Source organism: Panthera onca, chromosome B4 (genome assembly GCF_046562875.1).
Source record: "Panthera onca isolate mPanOnc1 chromosome B4, mPanOnc1 haplotype 2, whole genome shotgun sequence".
Classification (NCBI taxonomy): domain Eukaryota; kingdom Metazoa; phylum Chordata; class Mammalia; order Carnivora; family Felidae; genus Panthera; species Panthera onca.
In genome coordinates, this window is record NC_138345.1 from 23,372,994 (window position 1) to 23,393,543 (window position 20,550).

At 36.0% G+C, this 20,550-nt stretch overlaps 1 protein-coding gene and 1 long non-coding RNA gene across 2 annotated transcripts in view; one reads left to right on the plus strand and one right to left on the minus strand.

The window, feature by feature from the left end:
• Positions 1-20,550, plus strand: part of GPR158 (G protein-coupled receptor 158) — a 426,015-nt gene that overhangs the window by 262,666 nt on the left and 142,799 nt on the right. The window lies entirely within an intron of this gene.
• On the minus strand, positions 371-7,093 carry LOC132695011 (uncharacterized). The gene is made up of 3 exons (XR_009617622.1): positions 6,990-7,093; positions 4,002-4,059; positions 371-456 (listed from the first exon to the last, which is right to left on the minus strand). It is a non-coding gene; the product is annotated as an uncharacterized LOC132695011 (long non-coding RNA).

Sequence of the window (20,550 nt, forward strand, 5' to 3'; positions counted from 1 at the left end):
ACTGAATGCTAGCTGAGGACGCGAGCTTCGGCCACCATCTTCAGAGGGGCGCTTAACCCTGACAGGTGGAGTCAGGCTGTTTTAAGAAAAGACATTACTGACTATGCCTACAGCTGGATTCCTGTACAGTAGCCAGTAAGAGAAAAGAGAAGGCCTCTCGAAACACTTCCTTTAATTGATGGTTTGCTAGTTGGTGTTTGTAGAAGCAAAGCATAGATTTCTATTTTCCCCTCTTAACTATTTATAATAGCACCCCACCAATAGGGCCTAAGAAATACATCTGACAGAGAGACTTTTATTTCACTTGGAAGAAAGCCCAGTTGAGAAAAAGTTTAAGTTCAAGAGAAGTAAGATTCTCACTGACCTTTTTTCTCTTCCTTCTTTTGCTTTGCAAAGTCTGTGAGACTTAAATTATCTTTATAATGCTACTTAGCCAGGCCAGGATTTCTTCATATCCTAGAAATATGCAGAATTTTTGAGAGGTTAAAAAGTCTTTAAAGTTTATTTACCCATTCTCATGAATTCCCAGTTTATTTTATCATTTCTTTAGAAAATATTACTAAATTTAAGTATAATACTGTTTTATAATACTGCTGAGGGCTTTGAAGGGTATATGTTATTTTCTATTCCAGAATGTAATATTCAGATAGGAGCATTTTTGCCACTTGAGTAATACAGCCAATTTTTAGCTCTAGGACCCAAATTTAAAATAGATTGGAGGTAGGACTCAGTCTCATTTCGAAAACATGTGGCCTCGTTTTTACTATGAAAAATAGAAAAGAAGGGAAGCAAGGTGAATGATAATAGCAGAGAACCTTAAAGGAAATAAAAAAATGCCATAACTTTTATTGCCTTATGGCAGTAGAAATTTAATACATAATTATTATGGAAGCTGCTATCATCCATATTTATTTTACTCAACTTCTTTTGGAGCCTCAACACTTTTATGTCTAAAATGTTTTCTTCCTACTCAAGTCTACGTCTTTAACTCAGCACACACACGTTTCACTAACACCATGGTCCTGCTGCTTTGCCCTGGCTCCTCCCATTTACAGTATGTCTCTGCACCAGAGTCAGTTAGCAAGCAGAAGAGCATACGCTGATCTCTCTCTGTTTGCCCCCTCCCCCGAAAATAAACATTTGAGAAAAAAAACCTGGGTGGCTTAGTCGGTTTAAGGGACTGACTTTGGCTCAGGTCGTGATCTCACAGTTCGTGAGTTTGAGCCCGGCATCAGGCTCTGCACTGACAGCTCGGAGCCTGCTTCGGATTCCGTGTCTCCCTCTCCCCCGTGCCCCCTTAAAAATACATAAACATTAAAAAAAGAAAAGAATAGCATATGCTGGCAATGCCAAGATGACCAGTTTACCTTCTTCTGGCTTTTATGACTTGGGGTACCCTTTTTGCTTTGGAATTTATCCCACAATTCTCACCCTCCTGACTCCTGGACTCTGGCTGGCCCGTCTAGACACTATTATTGGTCGTTTGCTGCTGGTGGGCGACTACCAGTAAAGTCTCGTGTGCTTGGATCAGGTTGGTGTCACTTAAATCTATCAGGCAATCAATTTCAGGTTCTGCTGTGTGGCCCTTAAAATGTGAATGAGAAGACAGACCCCCTTCTCATATCTTATGAAAAAGTTTCTTGGAATGGGGTCTCCAAGCACATATAATTTTTTAAATTGTCCTATGTGTTGCTAATATACCTCTAGGGTTGAGAGCCATTGACCTATAACCTTGAGAATTGCTCTTTATATCCTCTTCCATGGCTGAAGGTAAAGCCTAAAAACTGTTCTTCTCATCCGTTCTTCTCATTAATTTATACTTTTTACAATCACATGAACACTAAACCTTTTAGAAATCATGATTAATCTATTTTTTGGCTTTCCTTGGTCAGGGAGAAATAAAACCAAAGGAAGTGGTATTCCTTAAGGGCACCAAATTTCAGAGACAATGGAACATGCAAGAGAGAAAAAGGGGCCCTTCCCCCTAATCAGGATTCACTCAGTGAAATTAAATTCACAATCTCTTTATCCCTCTTTTCCTTTTACCATGAAATAGGAAAATTTATTTTTAAATGTCTGTGAAGGTAGAGAGGAGGCACACATGGAAGCTGATTCTAAAAGAAATCAAATATCGAGGAAGACCCTTGATTAGGCTACTCTGGATGTTAGCAGCATGGAATGACTGAGAGAGACAATAAAGGCTACACAAACTAGAAAGGAAGTTTAGATTTGTTTCTTGTTTTGTTTTGTTTTGTTTTGTCTTTGACACAAATAAGCCAACAGAAATGCTGTGTGAAAGTAAATGAGCAGTTAGGCACAACAACAAATGAGCCAGCAAGGCAGAAGGCAAACACCAGTGGCTCACCAGTGAGATAAGTATAGGAAATAAGCTAAAAGACATGACTACATAAGACAGATGTAACAAACACAGACAGCAGATGAGAATCACATATAAATAACAGAGGCAGCTGGAATTCAGCTGAACCCTAGACCCTCTCTCCTATTATCTGTGCCTAAATAATCACAGACATTTCCTCTGTCCTGCGAACCCATGGTCCCAACTGCCTAATTGATATTTCTGCTTGTGCCTCAATTCATCAGTATGTTAACGACCAACTTCTGGATCTTCCTCTGCCACTCTTTCTTGTCTCAGGGAATGCCACCACCATCCATCAGAGAGTAAGTAAGAACCACAGCATCATCTTTGACACTTCTCTTTTCCTCAGCTTTCATAGCCAGTCTATCGTAAATCCCTGTCAAGTTGGCACCCTCAAATGGATTTACTTCTCTCCATCTCCACTGCCACCCCCTTGTTGTAGTGCCCTGCATTCATTGGAATTCTCATTCAGTATCCTCTCTCTACCCTGCAGCCAGGGAGATCTTTTCTAAATTCAGTTTTGTCATTTTAAAACTTGTACCCTTCCTCAGAAACCCTTTGATGGCTTTCCAGTGCTATAGGATAGAGACCAAAATCCAAACCCATACTTACAAGTTCAAGCATGCCTGATGCTGGCTATCTTTACAACTTCAACACTGACTTCTCTCCCCTTCCTTTTGGCACTTAAGCTACACCCTTGTCATTGGATAAACCATGCACACCAGGGACTTAATAATACCTGTGGCTTCTCTGTTTGGAACACTGTCAATTTTCTGTATCCATTACCACTCCACCTATTTAACTCTTTTTTTCTCCTTCTAGTCTTTCATATCTCAACTCATCCATCACTCTCAATAAAGCCTCTCTTAAGCTCTCATTCCCATCCAGATTTCTTTTCTGTGTCCTATTGCAGTTCTGAGAAGTTTTCCTATAGAACAGGGCTTTTCAACATCAACACTATTCACATTCTGAATTAGATAATTCTTTGTTGTCGGGGCTGTCCTGTGTGTTGTAAGTAACATCCCAGACCTCTATCCACTAGATGTTAAGTCATGACAGTTAAAAATGTCTCCAGACATCATCAAATATCTGCTGCCCCATTAAGAACCATAGCTTTAGAGCAACAATCTCTACCTCAGTCTGTGATGTATGTCTTTCCTAAATAACTGAGTACTCCATGAGAGCCAGAACTGTGTGTGTATGTGTGTGTGCATCTTGAATAGAAGAATGGGGAAAATGAAAAACAAAACACCAGTGGGAAATAATGTCACTATTCGATTGTCAACTCCAAAGTGTATTCTTTCTTTCTTGTCCAGATGGAAATTTGAGAATTCCAAACATGACATCATTGAATTTAAAATCAGCATAATCTTGAGGTAGCGCCACTAGAGAACATCAGTCATGGTATATATGCTTCTGGTCCACTATTTGAAGTTTCCAGATTATGCTTCTTGAGGAGGAGGCTCAACTTCTCTGCATCTAAATAAGCATACTAAAAATCATACATATCCCTCATGCAGTTATGTAGCAATTTGGTATTATTAACTATTTGGGGAAAAACTATCCCTGCAACTTATTTCATGTCTAAGTTTGAAATGGAAATGGAGTATACAGCCTTCCTTACATGTAATAGGAATGCACTCTGTGTCTTCTGTGAGGTGTTTTCTGGTAGCTCCATGTGGCTGGTGAAAAAGATAGACATAAATACATTAACAACAAATAAAAATGTAAATAGGAGTGGGTATACAAAAGGAGTAACACTTGACTCTAAATAGAAACATCAGGAACATCTTTCCAGAAAAGGCAGTATTTGAACTGCTTTGAAAGATGAGTAGGAGTTTTTAGGTAAAAGAACAAAATTTGCAAAGTTCTTGGGATTAAAAAGAACCCAGAAGAACACAGCATGTGGTCTATGGAGTGTTGGAGATGAAGGTGGAAAGGTTGGAAGGAACTAGAACATGAAGAGCTTTAAATGCTGAGATAAGGAATTTGGATTCGTATACAGTAAGTCATCACAAGAGTTTAAGAAAGAAATGACACGGTACATTTATGTTTTACAGATATCTCCCTGGCTGAATGCAGAAGGTAACCTAGAACGTGGGGACTGGAAATATAGAGACCGTTTAGGAATCCATTATAATTGTTTCCAGAGAAATGAAGAAAAGCGTGATTTAAGGCAGTGACGGTAGAGGTGAGAGAGAGGGAGTAATTTTCAAAGATAATTCGTAAGAAGAAACAGCATAGTACTGGCCGTAGTGATGAGAGAAAGGAATCTAGAATCTAGAATGACTCTCATGTTTCTAATTTGATTTTCGTTATACACTGTGAAGCCGTTAACAAAGAAAGAGGATTTCGAAGGAACAGGTTTGAGTGGACTAAGAGGAGTTTGGTTTTGGACATGCTAAGATGAAGACATCCATGAAACTAGTTGGAGGAGACAGGACTGGTGCTCAGAAGAGAGATCAGACCTAGTATTTAGATTTGAGTTACCGTGATGAGGTGGTAACTGATTATGGGAATGAAAGCGGTACCCCAGAGAAAAGGTATGAAGAGAGGCAGATTCCTACTGTGTATCACCCAGGGAGGGTTTAGAAAAGAAAACCCTTATTCTAGGTCTTTATCCAAAATTTGAATCACCTGAAGGATTTGAATGTTAAGATTCAGTAAGAGAAAGTAATCAAATTACTTTTATGTCCGTTTACACTGATTTATTTATTCAGCTGGTATCAGGAGAACTAGTGTTAAAATGCCTTAAAATAGGTTCTATTTACAGCTTTCTGTGAGTCAGGAAGTCACAAAATCTTTGTAAATTTTGCAAGGCTTCAAGAACAGCCTTCCAGATATGTGCTTTCAGACCATAGGCATATGGTGAGAGAGTTGTTGTCTTCCAAAAGCAGTGATTAAAAAATAGGAAAGTTTGGATAGGGTTTTAGACAGTTTTGGGGCACCAATGGACCCATTCTGTTTTAATGACCACCTTAATTTTACTCACTTGAGAGCATACTTTGCCCATGGATTTCCATATATATCTGTTTCAGAACTTTTTGTACTTTATCTGGCATGTGGTCCATTCATGTTAATGACTGGACATGTGATTATGGCCATTTTAATTATGTAAACCAAAATACTCTATTTTATTATTTCATAATTGACATGCTCAAATCAAGCTCTAGCCTATTTTTATTGAAATATATTTGATGAATCACATTATGTAAATTTAAGACGTACAGCATGTTAAATTGATGCATTTATATATTGTAAAATGATTGCCATTATAGTGATAATTAACACCTCTACCACATTACATTATCATTTTTTAAGTGGTTGGAATAATTATGTTCTAGTCCTTTAGCAAGTTTGATGATTGTAATACAATATTGTTGTCTATATTCTAGCCTATTTTCTTGTTACATTGGATAACTATAAAATTGTCTTTGCCAAAACCAGTTGTAAACAACTAGGTACCGTGAACAGACTCTGATATGAATTTTGAGCTAAATGTTCACCAGCAAATGGATATAACGTTTTTTGTTGTTTTATTTTTATGTTCACCAAAAGGCAAATCAGCAACTTTTTTTTTCTAGTGACATTTTTAATTGGTAGATAAGACAGGGAAGATAATCCAACAAAATCTTCCATCGGTTTTAATAATAGCAAATGAGGGTTTTGTTGCTTTATTTATGGTGCCCTTTTAGAAAAAGGCATTATCTGAGGCCAGACAAACGAGTGACTAATCAGCTGAAAGGTCATAAAAATGTTATTGCAAATTTAAACACAATTGTAATATATTAGCAAAAATTTACTCATATCAGAATTAAATTTAAGAATTCGTTGAAGGGCAAAATTGTTTATACCTAAGGAGAACAGAATCAGAATTTAACAATCGATTTCTAGAGACTATTTTCAAAATAAATGTTATGTGCACTAAGAAATGAGCAGGTATATATGTTTTATATAGTTATGATATATTTTACTGTAGTTTATTCTGAAAAATCATATTTAATTTGAATTTTGATAGCTTTTAAAATAAACTAAAACTAATACTAATAAAATAAACTTTGCTCAAAGACACAGAACCAGTAAGTGGCAGAACCATTATGCAAGTCTCAAGTCATAAAAACGGCAAAGCTTATGTATTTAATTACCATGCTATGTGTGTGAGTGTTTCTCATCTTTGATAGAGTGTAAGTAGAGAATTATGAGCTTCTTTCTATTTCTTGTACTCTTTCTTATAGGGCTTTCTTCTGTCTTTGCCACATGATCAGATAGATGTAAATGAGTGAGAAGTTTGGAAATGTTACTAGCTTCAATGTAAGCTACTATAACACACAAAATGAAGGTACAAATGGTAGAAATACCAGAAAATTATAGAGTAAAGGTTTCTTTGCTGCTTCACTCCTTGTATGGTAAGTCTTGCAAATTGGTGGCACCAGCTTCATGAGATTTGAGGGATAAAAGCTCTGTTAATTTTTATCTTTGACCCTTTAGCGTGAGTTTCAGATCCTTTAGTATTACTTATTTTTTAATTAAAATATAATTCACATAGAGTGAAATGATCTTAATTGTACAGCGCAGTGAGTTTGACAAATGCATACACCTTTGTAATTCATACCTCTGTCAAGATGTAGAAATTTCCATTAGCTCCAGAAAGTTCTCTCATGTCCTTTCCTAGTCAATCCCCATGCCTCTCTCCACCCCTACCTAGAGATGACCATCGTTGACATTTCTATCACTATAGATTAGCTATACTCATTCTAGAACTTTATGTAAATGGAATCATGCAATGTGTTCTCTATTGGGCCTGGCTTCTTTAATATATGTTGTTTTGGACATTCATCTTGGTCGTGTGTATCAGCCCTTCTCCCCTTTCATTTCTGAGTGGTATTTCACTGTGTGAGTTTTATATAATATGTTTATCCATTTTCCTGTTGGATGGATATTTGAGTCGTTCTGCTTTTTGATTATTATAAATAAAGTTGCTGGGAACATTCTTGTTGAAGTCTTTTTGTGATCAAATGTTTTTGATAGATATCTACAAGCAGAACTGCTTGGTCACAGAGCAGATGTATTTTTAACTTGGTAAGAGACTGCCAAACCATTTTCCAAAGTGGTTATACAGCTTTGAATTCCCATTTTATAGGGCACCTGGGTGGCTCAGTCGGTTGAGTGTCCAGCTTCAGCTCAGGTCATGATCTCACTGTTTGAGTTGGAGCCCCGCATCGGGCTCTGTGCTGACAGCTCGGAGCCTGGAGCCTGCTTCGGATTCTGTGCCTCCCTGTCTCTCTGTTCCTCCCCCGCTCATAGTATGTCTCTCTGTCTCTCTCTCAAAAATAGAGATTGAAAAAAATTTTTTTTAAATTAAAAAAATAAATTCCCATTTTGTATTCCTATTATTGATTTATGTAAATTCCATTTGCTCTAAATCTTCTCTACATTTGGTATTGTCAGTCTCTTTAATTTTAACAGTTTTATGTTATGTTTTGTTTGTTATGTTATGTTATGTTATGTTATGTTATGTTATGTTATGTTATGTTATGTTTTTTAACAGTTTTAACAGTTTACTTTAATCTTTTCCACCCTTGTGTGAAATGAGAGTCCTAAACCGTTCCATCTTATAAATGCAATACAAGGATATTTTACAGAGTTTGAAAAACGCTGAAAATTTTAAGTAATGTAAAAATCACTTAGAAGTCTACAATTTGGTACTTAAAAACATTTAAAATTTAACATAAAATATTTCCATATATAAAAATTATAGTCCTATACTCTATTGTCATTAAGTACACTCCAAAACCTTGAATTTTATGACATATTATTACATCATAGAGTATATCATAATTTATTTTACCATTTGTCTATATCTCAGGATATAGATTGTTCCTAATTTTCTCCCAATATGAATAATGCTGTGCATGGAACATTCTTATAACAACATCTTGTATATGATTCAGATATTTCTTTAGGACAGCTTTCTTACCAGATCATAATGTTGTCTCATGTCTAGTCCTTATAGCTCTTATTTCTTTTTCTTATCTCATTGTATTTAATAGAAATTCTGGAATCATGTGAAATACCAATGTTAATATCAGGTATCCTTACCTTGTGCCTGGTTTTAAGAAGAATGTCTGCCTCACCGCCAAGACTTGTAGGTTTATTTATGGTAGATGTTCTTTCTGTTAGGAAGTGATGCTTATGAACGTTGCTTTCAACATGAATTTCAGTTGTGATAAGAGTGCCACTCATGGACATATTGTGCGCAATGAGCATAAAGTGTGGGAAACCTTACCCAGGTTGGGTAGTTCAGAAAAGTCTCTGAAACTTCTGTGTCTGCCACCTTGTCTGATACAGGGAAGGCACTCAAAAAAACTTTATTGTATGAAAAGTCCATGAAATTAAGACCCGAGGAATGAGTTGAAGTGAGCTAGATGAGGGTTGGAGAGGGAGGTGGGAATAGGCCAGGGTGAAGGGACAGGATGAGCTCTGACAGCCCTAAGGTGGGGAGCAGCTGCATTTGCAGAACTGAAGTGGCCAGGCTGGCAGAAACATTATGAGCAAAGGGCAGTGAAGTGCAGACGGGGCTGAGGAGGCCCCAGGGGCTATGTGGCACAGTGTGTTCAGGGTTTCTACTGTTAGAGCTTTCAGAAAATGATAAAACCAATTGATATTAAGTATTTTCTTTTGGGGTGCCTGGGTGGCTCAGTTGGTTGAGCATCTGGCTCTTGATCTCAGCTCCCATCTTGATCTCAAGGTCATGAGAGCCCATGTTCGGCTCTGCACTTAGGTGTGAACCCTCCTTAAAAAGTATCCTCTTTTTCCTTTTTCATGCTACCTTACATTTCACTTCAACAGATATTGGCATTATGATTATTACTTTTTTTTTCTTTTACATGATAAATTTTTGTTTATTTCTTTTTTCTCTGGACTTTGCTTTTTCCATCATCCCTCCCTTTTTTCCTTCATTTATCTTACTTCCTTTCCCCGTAACTATAAATGCTTATTACATGACAGGCCTTAGAGATGATGCTTGGATACCTTTCCTCTAATTAAGTCTCTTGTAAACAGACTCCAAAACTTTATTTTGATTTCTTTGGCTTTTTGATTTTTTTATACCTACCCTGAGTAGGTCTCCTTCTACATCCCTCCCTTTCTTCTTTTTCCCTTCCTTGGTTAACATTTAGGATTTTTAGTTGATTATTAGCTGAATAATAAATGAATGCATTGTTGTTTTTATACAAAATTAACAATGAAAAATTATAAAGCAGTAAGAAAGACCCCTGTTTCTTTCCACTTCTGCCTTTTCCCAGAAGATATATGCCATCAAGGGTTAAATATATGCATGTACACTCTAAGCATACCTTTTGCTAAAAAGTTTTTTTTATTTCAATATTACTTCTATTGGAGCTCTTGTCGTGCCTGTACATATCTTTTTCATTTTTAAATAGCTGCATTCATATGGATGAAGCATGGTTTACATTCTCTGCTATTGATGGATATTCCAATTGTTCAATTTTTCACCAGGTATTGTACCAACAGTGCTTTGGTAAACATTCTTGTGCGTATATTTTTGTGAAAACATGCAAATAGTTACTGAGGATAAATTCCCTGGAGGTGGAGTTGCTGGTATAATCAAGTACAGACACTTAAAATTTTGATAGGCACTTCAAAACTGCTTATTCAAAGGCTTCATCAGTTTGTATTTTTATCAGTATGAAAGTGCCCATTTTCTGGCTTTCTAATCAGTGATTTTTGTTATCAATCTTTGTAACTTTTTCAATCTAATAGGTTCAAAATGAAATACAATTTTTATTTACATTTCATGATTACTTGTGAGGATGAGTACTTTTTCACATTTTTATTTCTACTTGTATTTCTGCTTTGAATTCCCTGTTCACAGCAGGGTTACAGTTTTCTATTTCACATGCGTCTTTGTATTTTAGTGGGAGGTTGGTAAAGGTTGTTTCAGGGGCCTCTATCCAGATGCTATTTTAAATGACAGCTTTACAGAGTTGAATTCTGAAAGTGAGAGGGGCAAAGTTGAATGCTACCACTATATAATATTGCCTCTGTCAATTTCCTCGAGCAGGTTTTTTGACCTCTCTAAGCCTCAGGCATCCTAATTTACAAAATGGGGATTTGTTGTGAGGATTAAATGTTTTTGTGAGGGTTAATTAACATAAACTGTGTGGAATACTAGCTGGTACAAAAATTCTGCTGTCATTACTGTTATTGTTGTCATTACTATCACTTTTATTATCAACATTTTGTTAAAATCAAAAGGTATCTTCAATTGGGGAAAATGCCATTGAATGAGCAAACTAGCAATGCTAGATATACTTCTAGGTCCCTCTTTTATCTAATGCAGTGGTTCTGGTTATACCTGCTTTCCCCCAAGTTGTTTTTTTTTTCTTTTTATTCCCAGAATTTATGCATTTTCTGTCTTTCATGGGCTTAAAAATGTAGCGAACAAAGAAACAAAGAGAAAACTATAGTAAATGAAACGCATTCATGGGGGTAGAAGAGAGCTGCTGTTCTGGTCCTTGGAGTCATACCTACACAGCATGTCATGAAACCCATCACATAGTGAAAGATGTATCTTAAAGTCATCTTCCAGGGGCACCTGGGTGGCTCAGTTGGTTGTGTCTGACTTCGGCTCAGGTCATAATCTCACAGTTCATGAGTTCGAGCCCTGCAGCGGGCTCTGTGCGGATGGCTTGGATGGAGCCTGAAGCCTGTTTTGGATTTTCTGTCTCCCTCTCTCTCTCTGTCCCTCCCCTGCTCATGCTTTGACTCTCTCTGTCTCTCAAAAATAAATAAAACATGAAACATAAATAAATAAATAAATAAATAAATAAATAAATAAATAAAGTCCCTTCCCATATTATACAAAATTCTGCTTCAAAGAAAGAAATTAATAAAGGGAAGCAAACTACTCATTTAGCCTACCCTTAACAGAGGTTTAGGGGATTAACTGAGGCACAGATGTGTGGTAGTTGTGGTTAGATAGACTTATTCTTGATGGATTTAGATGTACAACTGGAAATAAAAGCCTTTTCTGAAATATGAATTGCTTCTTTAAAAAAACTCAACAAAAGATGAGAATGATGGGATCCTTCATTCCTAAAAGTAACCTCTACATCCTCTGAATGGTTTGCTTATATAAAGGAGCAATCTTAGAGGAAAAGGGGCATCTTAGCAGAAAGGGTCATAGGCTCTTTGGGGGCATAAGAAGACCCACTGTGTTAATAGCTCTCTTAACTTTCAGAGTTCAAGATCTCTGCCTTTAGGTTTTAAGTATTGGCTATCTGTTTTATCTTCTAAGTCCTATCTGGAGGAGCAAACTTTTAATTATTATTAGTCACTGACACCCTAATTGGCATTTATCATATCCTTTTTGTTTATAACTAGTAAGTAAGATTAAGCATGGAAGAAATTACAAGTTGAAGATTAAGAGGAATAAGGGAATTATTTTTAAATATGTGCCTTAGCTTGAAGAGGGCAGGCCTGGATGAGGTGACAGAAAGGGTGCCCTGAGGGTACTGGTTGTCTGAAGTGGAAGAGTTGAGGGCAGAAGAGCACAGGGGCAGAAGGACCCCAGAAGGCATTTGCAAGGAAGCTCAGAGAACAGTGACTTCATTTATGCTTGAGTCCACTTGTGCCTCCACCTACCCATCTGCTTCCTCCATTTTATCCTTATGAAACCAAGACCCTCTAATATGCTAAACCAAACTTAAACAGATGGTTTCTATTACTTCCCTCCTCTTGTGCTTCTCTTCCTTTCCCTTTTCCTCCAATTACTAAGATTTTGATTATTTAATTTATTCTCTAAATCATACAGCAAACCCGTAAAAAGTGAAGAATTTCCTCTCCACTTGAATATGGATCAGCATGCATGTTGCTTTTCACTGTAATCATTTATTTGGTTACTTATTAATTTATTTGGTGAGAAAGTCAGTGAAATTTTAGGACTTCTGGGAAATACCAAAGGTATTTGAATATGTCATAAAACCTACCTCATTTATTTCTAGCCTATAGATGTATATTCAGAGAGTTTTATTACAATATATTAGCTGATTACCATTAACCACTGGAAAATTTTAGTTTTTGAAATCTTCAATTTCAGGTGCCTATAGGTCATTCACATAGAATTCTCTTATAGGAAAGTGAAAATATGGGTCTAGAGCTCCAGAAAGAGGTCTAGGCTAGAGATAAAGACCTGGAATGATTAGTTTTAAAAAACTTCAAAAGTTGATTACTTCTAGAAAACTGCTTTAGTAATAGTTCGGATTTGTTAAAGACTTTTTTAAAGGCAATTTCCTTTTTTTTCTTTTTTTTAATGTTTATTTATTTATTTTGAGAGAGGGAATGTGTGAACAGGGGAGGGGCAGAGAGAGACGGAGAGAGAATCCCAAGCAGGCTCTGCCCTGTTAGCACAGAGCCCAATGCGGGGCTTGATCGCATGAATCATGCGATCAAGATAACCTGAGCCAAGATCAAGAGCCACCTACTTAACCTACTGAGCCACCAGATGCCCTAATAGTTCTGTGTTTGATGAGGTTAAACACAATTGCTTTCTAAAAATCTATTACATTGTAAAACTTTTTTCTGCTTTTTAAAATAACATTGTTTTAACTTTTTAGTAATTCTTTTCTGTCAAATGTCTAAATGTTCTTAATTATTTCTTGTGTCTTTTTGAGCTGATAGCCTAATCCTAATACATTTTTATAATATATTTTAGAGCTAAGAGTAACTAAGTAGGATGCAAACAGAGAAGAATGCCTAATTAAAATATCCCTCAGTTATTGTGACCTTTCTGAATCCTGTATGGAAGGGTTAGCATTTGTTATCTGAATAAAAATTATGAATTTATTATTTGAAAATCTTTGCAGAACCATATTTATAATGTAATATATAAAACTCTAAAATATCAAGATAAGTATCTAATTGCAAACATGTTATGATTTCAAAAACATATGGGAAAGGGGCATTAAGGAATCTACTGAAATCATTGCTTCACTATATACTAAATAATTTGGATGTAAATTTTAAAAAATAAAAAATAAAGTTAAATAAAAAAAAGGAATATTCTGGTAACAAATCAGGCAGATGAAGCTGAAATCATAATAGATACCATAAAGAATGGCAAAATTCTGTAGTCTGTTCAATGTGAAATAAACTCAAATGAATAAACAGAAAACAATTAATGGATTGTGAAAAAAATAGAAATGACAATCAAAATGTAAACAGGATTAGTTAATATATCCCTCCTTTTTTTTCCACTTTGTCTTCGGGCAAACAAGTTTAAGAATGATGCACTCCGTGTGGACTGAATCCCACCCATAATGCCCGTTTAATGATTCTTCTTCTTAATTTGGGGAAAATCAGAATCCAATTTACTGCATGTCATCTAGAGATATTTACACAATTTTAGAGGTTGAGTTTTGAGTTCCTGTCTCTATCACCCTTGCACCTAAGTAACAATTGTTTTGTTTTGTTTTTCCCTGTCAGATATAATGCTGCTCTTTTAAATTTCTGAACTGCTAACTTTAGCAAATAAGGAGCCATCTATTGGCTTATTCACCGAAATGCTCATCGTGTTTCTTTGGACATTTCTAAGTGTCTTGTCAGAATTAAAACTTTTGTGTTAAGGTGGAGTTGAAGGAACAGAAACAAGTCATAGCCTGTTTAGACTATTTCCAGATATCAGACAATATATGAAATGTTCCTTATTTTACATGTTGCCTAGTCATTCCAGGTATTCCTAAACATGCTATAGAAGACAGATGATGTGTTCAAGACAACCTTAACGGTTCTGAGCAATTCTCTTCTTGTTCTCACATTGTTTTTTTTTCCTTAAATAAGGCGATTGAAGAGATGCTGATGTTGTCTGGCTGACATTTGATGGGTTCTCTTGCCTCTGTGTGAGCAGCAGTACTTTAAAGTCATTACCTTACAGACCACAGTTTTCAACACACCAGACTGAAAAAGAAAAAAAAAAATTCTGAAATTGGACAATGTTCAAATGATAAAGTAAGATGCTACTTAGCAATTAGGTGAAACTGAGCAATGATTTATGAAGTTTCTTGAATTTATTCAAGTATAAAATATATTTATGTTTAAAAAATGATGTCAAACTAGACGATATTTGAGTTCATCTCTATAACAGAGATTATTTGAAGAAGCAAAGTGTTTTATTAATATCTTCTAAAATACTTAATATTTTATATTTTATTATGATTCTGTTTGGATTCTTCATGAGGAGGAATTTGTTCTTTCAATTATCAACTTTTTATTTGAAAATATATCAATCTCAGTAGCTTTTAATCAATAATAGAAGTCTAAGCAGATAACATATTTTGTTTCAGTAATTTCATGCCACTTTATTTAAGGTTATACAGTAATCTTTCTCAAGGCAAAATTCTTTAGTTTGTGAAGTTCACTGTGTATGCTTTTTGACATTTAGAGAATTTATCTCCATTATGTGAAATATGAGTTGCTCTGTTTATTAGTACTGAAAGAAAAAGAGAATTGAAGTTTGCAAATAGATACAAAGACATCAAAGCTATTTTTGTAAATTATGGGAAAAAATGAGGACAAATAAGGACCTGATCATCTATATTTCAGGAATGTATCCTACTGGCATCTTAGCAGAGGAGAGGTGCTAAGAGGTGGGAAGAAGTCTGATAGAAAGCGCTTTGGTACTAAGTTGTTAAGGACATACGCAGGAGAGATGAGCTTGGCTGAGTAAAGGTTATCCAAAATGTTCCCTCTCATGCATCTGTTATTCTGCATCTCTGCACTTGCTGTGAGTGTTAGCAACTTTGAGCCATAATATCAGGCACTGAAGTTCCGTGGGGAGTGGGAGGAGGAAACTCCTCTGTATGCTCACACTATTTGAAACAAAGCTAAGCAAATGGACAGGTATCTCATGTAAATCCTGCCAAACCTGCATTAAATGGTGAATCATAATTAATAATGAATGACCTGTTATATCTAATATCACGTGCATAAAAATACCAGAAATTTTAAAACTCAGTGTGTTGTACTGTTTTAAAGAATAAGAAACTGTATATGTTTCATATATAATGTTTATATGAAAGTATACCCATAATGTATATATAAAAGTATATACATTATGTGTATGTATATACATTATGTGTATGTATATACTTTTATATATACATTATGTGTATACTTAATATATATACAGTACTTTAATGTATATGTTAGTCTTGATTTTATTTTTGGATAAATTAATTTTTCTAAAATGTCTTAAACAGCTCCACTACAAATTGTCAAATCATGTGAAAACAGGCTTTCTTGTGAACTTTTAGAAATTAGGAAGAATTCCTAGTTAAGGCAGTGTGACAATTTTTTAATGTTTTGCATAAAGCCATCAAGAATTTTAAACTGAATAGTAATTTTTTATAACATTTGAACTGAACTCCTTACTTGTAATTTATTTATTACTTGTGTCTATTTATTTTAAAATGCTTTAGTAGTACTACATGTTTTTGTTATTATATTACATGTAATTCTGTTCCTTTGGGTAAGAAAATGACTGAGGGTCAGATTGGATGTACAGAGGAAATCACACTGACTTAAGAATCAGCAGCAGTGGATAATGGGACCTTGTTCTGTCACTCATCAGCTGAGTGATCTTAGATAGACTGTTGATCTCATTTTCTCTATCTGTCCATGAAACACTGATGATGAAGTACCATTGACAGAGTGCCTGCTCTATGCTGGGCAGTGTTATGGCCAGTATTTGCAACAGTGCTGCAAGGAAGGGCATCATTACATCCATTTTATTAAATGAAGAAACTGAAGTTCAGAACGTTCAGCAACTTGCCCAAGATCACACAGCTGATAAGCGGCCAATGATGAGATTCCAAACTGTCTGGATATAAAGCTCATATACGTTATTACATGCATTTAAAATTCTCTGTGGTACTGTTCTTGATGATGGGAGAGTAAGAGGATCCTAAACTTACCTCATCCCAACAGATACATCAGTGGAACTAACTCAGAAAATGAATGGAACACTGGCAAAATAGACTATCCACAGTTAATCACAGGGAGGAGGCCATATTGAAAATGGTAGGAAGGACAGAGTCCTAGTCAACAATGAAACTAACCCAAGAGACTGAGCATAGTGGGGGACACCACAAGAATGGACAAGGAGATGAACAGACCCCACACCAGACACCCTAGACATAAGGGACCTAAACTAGAAAAACAAGTCCCCCAAACATTTGGCTTTGAAAACCAGAGGGGCTTAACTTTGCATGGTTTTACAATCAGTGGGGCTTAACACAGTAACTTTAAAAATCAACTGGAAAAGCTAGAAGGAAATAGGAAACTGAGACCCCACCCTTATAGAGCCAGCATAAAAAACAACCCATCTCAGATACAGCATAGAGGGAGCAGTTTGAAAGTATACAAGAAGAAGATTTATTTATTAGTCTCAAAACATTCACTGGAGGGACAGGGATCTTTCGGAGACTTCTCCAAGAACAAAATGCTGGTGAGTGCCATTATTCCTCCTCCCCAGCCCAGATACAAGGACACCTGCAGGAACCAGTATGAACACTTACCACCTTGCTTGCTAATACAGCATGCCCTGCCCCTGCATTCTCCTGTGGATTTGCCCCATCCAACCTGCACCACTGTCTAGGAGTCCTTCCAAGCAGTGACTGACATGTCTCATTCTGCAAGCATACCTGACAGTGATCAGCATCACTTCAAAGGGTCTCTTACCCAGGGAGAGGGGAAGAAAACCACATACACCAGTTCAACTGCATCCCTAGCAATGGGCTGGGGGCAGACAACTGATTTGATTGCTGGCCCTGCCTCTCAATGAAAGCGTCTTGGAGAACACAGGGAAAGCATCCTACAGTTCCCTGTGAACCCAGTAGTGGACTGAGGGCAGACATATTGCCTAACCCAACTAGGCCAAGATGGCCACAAACTGGCCACTTAATAGTAGAGGGACCAAACTCTACCCACAACAGGCAAAGAGTGCCATTGTAGCTGACAAGGCTGAAGGCAAACATGGTTCAGCATGCAGCACACTTAGGAGACACCCCTGAAGTGCCAGGTTCTGGTGAAGGGGACATTGTGCTACAGGGCACCACAGGATCTCTTCTTCATAAGGCCACTACTCTCAAGTTCAAGAGATGTAGCTGACTTTCCTAATACATAGAAATAAACACAGAGAGTTGGACAAAATGAAGAATCAGAGAAATATGTCCCAAATGACAGAACAGGACAAAATCACAGCAAAAGAGCTAGATGAAATGGAGATATGCAATATGCCTGATAGAAAATTCACAGTAACAGTGATAAAGAAAGATACTTACTGGACTTGAGAAAAGAATGGCGGATCTCAGTAATACATTCAACAATGAGATAGAAAATATAGAAAAGAACCAATCAGATGAAGAACTCAATGACTAAAATTAAAAATTCAGGGAATTTTGTAGTAGGGAATAAATGAATAACTGTAGGGAATAAGTGTAGTAGACTAGAGGAAGCAGAACAGATCAGCAAACTGGAAGACAGAATAATAGAAAGCATCCAAGCTAAACACCAAAAACAAAACAGAATAATGGCACCCATCAGCATTTTTGTTAAGAGAACTCAGCGACACATCCAGCATAATAATATTCACGTTTTAGGGATCCCAGAAGGAGACGACAGAGAAAAGGAGACAAAAATTTATTTCAAGAAATAATACCTGAAAACTTCCCTAATCTGGGAAAAGAAACAGACATCCAGATCCAGGAGGCATATAGAGCCCCCAACAATACAAAAGCCAAGGAGGTCTACACCAAGACATATAACAATTAAATTGGCAGAAAGTAGTGATACATAGAAAAATTTTAAAAAGCAGCAAGAGAAAAGAAAACAGTTACATACAAGGGAAACTTCATAAGGCTATCAGCTGACTTTTCAGCAGACTTTATAGGCCATAAAGGAATGACATGATATACTCAAAGTGCTGAAACAAAACAAAACAAAACACCCTGCATCCAAGAATACTCTATCCAGCAAGGCTATCATTCAGAATGGAAGGAGAGATAAAGAGTTTGCCAGACAAATATAAGTTAAAGGAGTTCATCACTACTAAACTAGTCTTATAAGAAATGTTAAAGGAAAGAAAAGGACATAATCATGAGTAAGAAAATTAGAAAAGGAAAACATTTCACAAGTGTATGCAAACATAATAAAAGTAGATTAATCATGTATAAAAACCATTATGGAGGTTAAAGCACAAAAGCACTAAAATCAATTATATCTATAAAACTCAGTTCACAAAATGAAAGGATGTAAATTATGACATCATATACATAAAACATGGCAGGGGTAGAAAAAATTTAGTACTTTAAAGTGGATTCAAACTTAAGCAACCATCAACTTAATTGGAATGTGCTATATGCATAAGTTGTTATATATAAACCTAATGGTATGAATGAAAAACCTGTCAGAGATAAAAATTAAAGAGAAAAGAATCTAAGTGTATCATTGAAGAAAGCTATCAACCACAAAGGAAGAGGGAAAGAGAAGAAATGAACAGAGAATAACTACAAAAACAATCATAAAAAGTAACAAGGTGGCAATGAATACATACCTATCAATAATTACTTTGAATGTAAATAGACTAAGTGCTCCATCCAGAGGACACAGGGTAACTGAATGGATAAAAAAGGAAGGTCCATCTATATACTGCCTAAAAGAGATTATTTTCAAACCTAAAGTCACATGCAAATTGAAAATGAAAGGATGGAAAAACATTTATCATGCAGATAGAAGCAAAAAGAAAGCTGGGGTAGCACTACTTATATTGAGCAAAATAGACTTTAAAAGAAAAGACTATAACAAGAAACAGAAAAGGAGACTACACAATCATAAAGGGGACAATCCAACAAGAAGATACAACAATTGTAAATATTTATCCACCCAACAGGAAAGCACCCAAATACATAAAGCAACTATTAACAGACATAAAGGAAGAAATAAAGAGTAGTACAGAAATAGTAGGGGACTTTCACACCCCACTACATCAATGGATAAACCATCTAGACAGAAAATCAACAAGGAAACAAACAGTGGCTTTGAATGATACATATGGATCTGACAGATTCAGAACATTGCATCCAAAACAATGGAATACATATTATTTTCCAATGTACATGGAACATTCTCCAGAATACATCACTGTTAGGCCACAAAATAAATCTCAAGAAATTCATAACAATTGAGCTCTATCATGCATCTTTTCCAACCACAATGATATGAAACTAGAAATCAATCACAAGAAAAAATCTAAGAAGAACACAAATATATAGAGATTAAATAACATGCTACTAAATAATGAATGGGTCAACCAGGAAATCAGAAAACACATAGAGACAAATGAAAATGAAAACACAATGGTTCAACATCTTTGGGATGCATCAAAAGCAATTCTAAGAGGGAAGGTTATAGCAATATAGATCTACCTCAAGAAGCACGAAAAAATTTCAAATAAATGACCTAACCTTACACCTAAAGGAGCTATAAAAAGAAATACAAAGCCCAAAGCAAGTAGAAGGAGGGAAATCATTAACTAGAGGAGAAATAAATGAAATAGAAACTAAAAAAGAAGACAACAGATCAATGAAACCAGGACCTGGTTCTTTGAAAAGATCAACAAAATTAATAAATCTTTAGCCACAGGAAGAAGGAGAAGAGGAAGAATAGGTGGAGGAGGAGATAGAAGATTCAAATAAATAAAATCAGAACTAATAGAGGGGAAATTACAACTGACACCACAATACAAAGAACACCACAAATACAAATATTGTGAAAGTTATATGCCAACAAATTGGACAATCTGAAGGAGATGAATAAATTCCTAGAAACATATAACCTCCCAAAATGAATCAAGAAGAAATAGAAAATTAGAAAACACCAATTACCAGCAATGAAAAAACTCCCAACAAACAAAATTCCAGGACCAGATGGTTTCACAGGTGAATTCTAGCAAGCATTTAAATTTTTTTAATGTTTATTTATTTTTGAGAGAGAGACAGAGAGAGACAGAGCATGAGTGAGGGAGGGGCAGAGAGAGAGGAAGGCACAGAATCCAAAGCAGTCTCCAGGCTCTGAGCTGTCAGCACAGAGCCAATGCA